We start from the raw sequence: 7500 nt of genomic DNA, 5'->3' as shown, positions 1-7500 counted from the left end.
TCATTAAAAATACAGAATATCTAATTTAGATTAAAATCATGATTTTTTTACTCTGATTTAAATCGGTTTAAATCAGTTGATTTAAATCAAACCAACCTTGGCTACTGCTGCACCTCTTATTCCTCCTTCCTACTTCACCTCACTACTGCGGCATGCGTCCTCCACACCACAACACTCCAACACACTTTTATTGCTTCATGTCGTTCTTTCCTCAAAAGCACCCTCTTGATGCTTCGTTTTCCTCCTCATCCTTTTACGTACCTCGGTTCCGCCATCACTGCACCCAGATATTCTTATCTCCTTCATAACCTCAATTACTAGGGTGCGTTGTGTTCACCCCAAAAACTTAGACGCTTTTGTCTCATGAGATGTAAGGTAATAAAGTGCACTATATTACCTTTCGCAGTCCCTTTCCCATCCCTCCCCAAGCTCTTATGCTGCACTCTTACACTCTTTCTCACTCCATTTGGTTATCACTGCCCCTAACACACCCTCGGGTATATGTTCTTTTCTCCTCCTCCTCCTCCTCCTCCTCCTCCTCCAAAGAAGGGAAGCATTAGGTGGCGGAATTGCTGCGTGGAAATTTTCCATTTTAAGGAAACAGTGGAAAGAGGGGCCGGTGCATGGCGACAGGGTTCTTTCTCTTCATTCCATCTTTCACGTCCATCTCAAAACTTACAAACACTGCAACAGCGGCTTTCACCACTTAGTTCATCGATTTTATTATTCCGGTCAACGTTTGCGGCGTCTCAAGTTTTCAATCGAAACCTTGAGGCGGACGAGGATGTCTCTAGCGCGGGGCCCGAAGAGGAGGAGGCTGCCGGCCCTAGCCCAGCAGCGGTGCAGGCCGGCGACACCTTCACGGAAGAGGCCTCCTCCACCTCGGCATCGTCCCCGAGACATCCCGAATTAAATACCCGCCAATTAGACGCCCGTAAACCACACGCCCGTAAACCACGTAAACAAAACGAAACACGTAAACGCCCGTAAACAAAACAAAACACGCAAACGCCTGTAAACAAAACGAAACACGCAAACGTATGTAATAAAAACGAAACACGTAAACGCCCGTAAACAAAACGAAACACGCAAACGCCCGTAAACAAAACGAAACACGTAAACGCCCGTAAACAAAACGAAACACGCAAACGCCCGTAAACAAAACGAAACACGTAAACGCCCGTAAACAAAACGAAACACGTAAACGCCCGTAAACAAAACGAAACACGTAAACGCCCGTAATAAAAACGAAACACATAAACGCCCGTAAACAAAACGAAACACGTAAACGCCTGTAAACAAAACGAAACACGCAAACGCCCGTAAACAAAACGAAACACGTCCGTAATAAAAACGAAACACGTAAACGCCCGTAAACAAAACGAAACACGTAAACGCCCGTAATAAAAACGAAACACGTAAACGCCCGTAATAAAAACGAAACACGTAAACGCCCGTAATAAAAACGAAACACGTAAACGCCCGTAAACAAAACTAAACACGTAAACGCCCGTAATAAAAACGAAACACGTAAACGCCCGTAATAAAAACGAAACACGTAAACGCCCGTAATAAAAATTAAACACGTAAACGCCCGTAATAAAAACGAAACACGTAAACGCCCGTAATAAAAACGAAACACGTAAACGCCCGTAATAAAACGAACCACGTAAACGCCCGTAATAAAACCAAACACTAAAACGCCCGTAATAAAAACGAAACACATAAACGCCCGTAAACAAAACGAAACACGTAAACGCCCGTAAACAAAATGAAACACGTAAACGCCCGTAATAAAAACGAAACACGTAAACGCCCGTAAACAAAACGAAACACGTAAACGCCCGTAATAAAAACGAAACACGTAAACGCCCGTAATAAAAACGAAACACATAAACGCCCGTAAACAAAACGAAACACGTAAACGCCCGTAATAAAAACGAAACACATAAACACCCGTAAACAAAATGAAACACGTAAACGCCCGTAAACAAAACGAAACACGTAAACGCCCGTAAACAAAACGAAACACGTAAACGCCCGTAAACAAAACGAAACACGTAAACGCCCGTAATAAAAACGAAACACATAAACGCCCGTAAACAAAACGAAACACGTAAACGCCCGTAATAAAAACGAAACACGTAAACGCCCGTAAACAAAACGAAACACGTAAACGCCCGTAATAAAAACGAAACACGTAAACGCCCGTAATAAAAACGAAACACATAAACGCCCGAAAACAAAACGAAACACGTAAACGCCCGTAATAAAAACGAAACACATAAACGCCCGTAAACAAAACGAAACACGTAAACGCCCGTAATAAAAACGAAACACGTAAACGCCCGTAAAAAAAACGAAACACGTAAACGCCCGTAATAAAAACGAAACACGTAAACGCCCGTAAACAAAACGAAACACGTAAACGCCCGTAAACAAAACGAAACACGTAAACGCCCGTAAACAAAACGAAACACGTAAACGCCCGTAATAAAAAAACACATAACCGCCCCAAAACAAAACGAAACACGTAAACGCCCGTAATAAAAACGAAACACATAAACGCCCGTAAACAAAACGAAACACGTAAACGCCCGTAAACAAAACGAAACACGTAAACGCCCGTAAACAAAACTAAACACGTAAACGCCCGTAATAAAAACGAAACACGTAAACGCCCGTAATAAAAACGAAACACGTAAACGCCCGTAATAAAAACGAAACACGTAAACGCCCGTAATAAAAACGAAACACGTAAACGCCCGTAATCAAATCGAAAAAAGTAAAAGACCGTAATAAAAACGAAACACGTAAACGCCCGTAATAAAAACGAAACACATAAACGCCCGTAATAAAAACGAAACACGTAAACGCCCGTAATAAAAACGAAACACATAAACGCCCGTAATAAAAACGAAACACATAAACGCCCGTAAACAAAACGAAACACGTAAACGCCCGTAATAAAAACGAAACACATAAACGCCCGTAAACAAAACGAAACACGTAAACGCCCGTAATAAAAACGAAACACATAAACGCCCGTAAACAAAACGAAACACGTAAACGCCCGTAATAAAAACGAAACACATAAACGCCCGTAAACAAAACGAAACACGTAAACGCCCGTAATAAAAACGAAACACGTAAACGCCCGTAATAAAAACGAAACACGTAAACGCCCGTAATAAAAACGAAACACGTAAACGCCCGTAATAAAAACGAAACACGTAAACGCCCGTAATAAAAACGAAACACGTAAAGGCCCAAAAAGCAGTGTTGGAAAAAAAAAATGATTTAAATCGGATATTTTTTGGTTCAAATCGAATTGTTTTTTTCGCGACCCTACGGCGCAATGAAGCTTTTTTTTCCCAGTGGGCCTGATGGTCGGCCCAAGGCTTCTTCCCGGTGGGTCCTGATGGTCGGCCCAGCCCGTTCTGGCGCAGGCGAGTGTTTATAGTGGCGCCATCTTGCATTGATTGTTTTTTTACATTAATGCTTGTGTGTTGCCACAGAATTTTTTGTTTCAGTCTTATGAGGCCATTTTCTTGTATTAAACTTGGTCAATGTTTAATGAAACCATAGTTTAATATCTATTACCCAAAATGAGTTTTCCACGTAAAAATCATGTTTTTTTTTATGTCGAAGCCTCTAGCACCGGTAGGCTTTCTTGAAGGCCCTGGTGGTCGACCCGAGCCCGTCCTGGTGCTAGCAAGTGTTTATTGTGGCGCCATCTTTTCTTGGTAGGACTAATAGTTTATTTTTTTATATACTTTTGAATATGTTTTCTTGTAAGAGATGGCAATGATTCACTGGTGCCTGACTTGCTACAGGACCAGTACAGGTCTTTGGAGGGCTGAAGCCCTCCAAAGACCCTTCCCATGTCCTCTTTTTCCGTTTCCCTATTGTCTCATCAACACCAGAGAATAGTTGAGCATGCTCTCTAAAGACAGATCCTCTCTCTTTCCACACCACATTATGTACATTCACTCAACATACACACCTTTTTCCCAAAATTTTAAATTTAAAATGGCTCAAATACGCAATGTCTCGGAGTCCCCGTCTGGGGGAGAACCACAAATTTCCCCAGGGAGGACTTCCCTTCTGGCTGCCGACTTGAGAGGTGTCTTGATAATTCCTCGAACCTGTTTCTTATCGATTTCTGCAACATTCGCGGTCTTCGTTTTAATTTTCATTTTGTGGAACACCATCTCTCCTCCTCTAAACCACACCTTCTCCTCTTCACCGAACCACAGGTTTCTAAGGCTACTGACAGCAATCTATACTCTGTTCCCTCATACTATCTCTATCCTAAATTTCAATCCAAAGCAACGACATCACTAGCTCTCTAGCCCACCACCTTGACTCTTCTGAATTTTCCACCATCTGGCTAAGACTTTTTTGTCATTCTATTACTAAATACATCTGTACAGCTTATCTCTCACCTAACTCTAGCACATCTTGACCCCCTTTCCCTTAGCTGAAATCTCCATCCTAGGAAATTTCAATATTCATCACCACCACTTTCATCCTCTTTCACTGACCAACCTGGTGAACAAGACTACAACTTTGCTATCCTCAGTGATCTAGAGCTTTTGGTTCAGCACCCTACACGTATTCCCGACCGTTTTGGAGACTGGCCCAACATACTAGACATCTTCCTTACCTCTAATCCTTCTACTTACTCTGTCAAACTGTTCTCTCCGTTGGGCTCCTCCGATCACAACCTTATTTCTGTATCCTGTCCTATCGCTCCTGTACATCCTCTGGACCAACCGAAGAGGCGATGCTTTTGGCATTTTTCTTCAGCTCGGTGGGACGACCTGAGGATGTATTTTTCCGATTTCCCGTGGAATGATTACGCTGTCGACTCCACTCTGCATTATTCAACTTTTTTTAACGGAAAACCTTCTCAACAGGAGTTACAAGACTCCAGACTAGAGGCTGCAGAACGCTTACCCTCAGACCTTGCTATCATTTCCGATTGGGGTAGAAGGAACCTTGTGTCCTTCAATGCCTCAAAAACCCAATTTCTCCACTATCAACTCGACACAATCTTCCAAACACCTATCCCCTATTCTTCAACAACACTCAGCTGTCACCTTCTTCGACACTAAACATCCTCGGTCTGTCCTTAACCCAAAATCTTAACTGGAAACTTCATATCTCTTCTCTCACTAAATCAACTTCCTCGAGGTTGGGCGTTCTGTGTCGTCTCCGCCAGTTCTCCCCCGCACAGTTGCTATCCATATAGTTAGTTAGTTAGTTAGTTTATTAACAAACATACAAAAGTATTAAAATACATAAACAAGGTACATCAAATTATAAAAGTCTGTCCAGTTTCAGTTTATAAATTTCACGGCTGTCTGTCTGTCCACCACCATTTTATCCATTAAAATAATCACTCAAATACTAAAAAGTACAAACAATAAAACATAAAGAACAAAAGATTCAGAAAATAAAAGAAAAAAAACTTAAAACCCGTAACAACTCTTAATTGCATTTAATCTTTCAAACATAAAGATACTACACGTTATAAAATAAAGTTCCAGTAATCCATAAGAATTAGTAAAAACAGATCCCTAAAAAAAAAAATAATATATACGTATAGTAACGATGGCAAGTAAAATTCACTGAAATCATAAAATCTTACGAACATTATCCCAAAAATCAAGAAAACTTATTTAAAACATCAAAAATGTATTTGCATAACTCGCTTATATAAGTGTCTTCATCTAACAGAGTGTTAATATCAGTAAAATTCAGCATAGGGTATTGCTGTCTGTGTGATTCAGTGATGGGACAGTGAATCATTACATGACTCTGTCTGGACTGACACTTCATCACATGAACAAACTCTTTGATGACGTGAAACACGATTTCACCTACCAGTCTCTACTTTAAGATTATGTGACATCAATCTGAGTCAAGTAAATGCCTTACGATGGAAATCAGGAATAAATAAATTTGTTACATATACGGGATGCCGAGACAGGTGTGTTAAGCTCATCCACATAAGTTGACAATTTGGTGGCATTAGTACATCTATTTCTAATATCATTCGATATTCTGCTTAGAGGGTTATCATCGCAGTTATAATGTAGACAACCTGTAATGAATCTAAAGGCAGGAGTATCCCTTACGCCACATGATTCATACACATAATGAAATGGCTGGTGGAGGTCAACTACTTCAGATTTCGACTTTAAGAAATCATACCGTCGTTTGGCAATAACGTCCCTTAAGGGTGGTATTCCTGCTTCTACCATGCAGAGAGCAATACTCGTATTTCGTCTTACCCCAAGTAAACATTTAACAAGCTGGTTATATTGCTTTTCAATGGGTTTGAGATTGTTAGAAAACCACGACTCAGCACTGTATAATAATGACGAACAAACAGCAGCGTCAAACACCATTTTTTTTATATTTAAAAGGCATGTTACTATTGGATGCACAAAAAATAGCAAATTTGTTAACTGTGGCCTGATTTTTCACCTCGTGTAGTGTTACTACATCCAAAGTCTGTATATACCAAGTCAAGTCAAAACTGCGACCAGCAAGCGCAGGGGGCGGTTGGGGGCGGAGCAGCGGGATGACGTCACTTGGAGCCAGTTCACGGGTGGCTAAAGTTGCAGCCGTGTGTGCACTTTGGATGTGCATTCTTGCCTTCTTTCACCGCGCATTCAGGCAAGCCACTGACGATAAAAGATGCCTTTTTTATTGTGCTATGCGTGACTGTAATTCCAATGCCTACAAACGGCGGTGTGGGGTGTGAGAGGGGTCATGCTGAAGTGATTGGTTTAAATTAGTCCGCTTTTCTTCGTTTTCTCTAAATCCCTGTTTCTACATTCTCTTGTTTGGCTCCAAGCAACGTCACGCATAAGCCACGCCTCTGCCGTGTCTCCTCCCACAAAGCTGCGTATGACTTGACTTGGTATATACATAGACTTTGACTGCATCCTTTACATTAACCGTGTCGGTAAACCACGCTCCCAGATACAAATATGTAGAGCTGTAAAGTATAACATGTGACGCAATTGTCAATGGGGCTTTATTACGTTCTACGCCATTTACAACAAAAAATTTGGTCTTTTTCACATTTATCTCCATTCCATTGTCGTGACAATAATCCAGCACAACAGATAATTTCTTCAGGCACTTTTCTCTAGACGTAGCGAGAACAACCGTATAATCCATCAAAAGTATTACATGCATTTATCATAAAAAAAATATCCTCTTCCACCACACCCTTGATCATGTGAACCATCCGATTGATGTAAATGATAAACAGAAGACAACTAGTTGGAGCCCCTTGACGGACACCCACAGACGAATCAATCACTGCAGTCTTAAAAACACTCTTGGTGCATTGCTTTTATAGCTGTTAACATTGTCTTACCACACCCATATGATTTAAGAACCTCAAGTATCTTCTTCCTTGGTACCCAGTCATACGCTTTACTGAAATCTATAAATAATACATATTGTTTTATCCTT

Source organism: Eriocheir sinensis, chromosome 12 (assembly GCF_024679095.1).
Source record: "Eriocheir sinensis breed Jianghai 21 chromosome 12, ASM2467909v1, whole genome shotgun sequence".
Lineage (NCBI taxonomy): Eukaryota > Metazoa > Arthropoda > Malacostraca > Decapoda > Varunidae > Eriocheir > Eriocheir sinensis.
The sequence above is the reverse complement of the archived record's forward strand: the minus strand, read 5'-3'. Positions refer to the sequence as shown.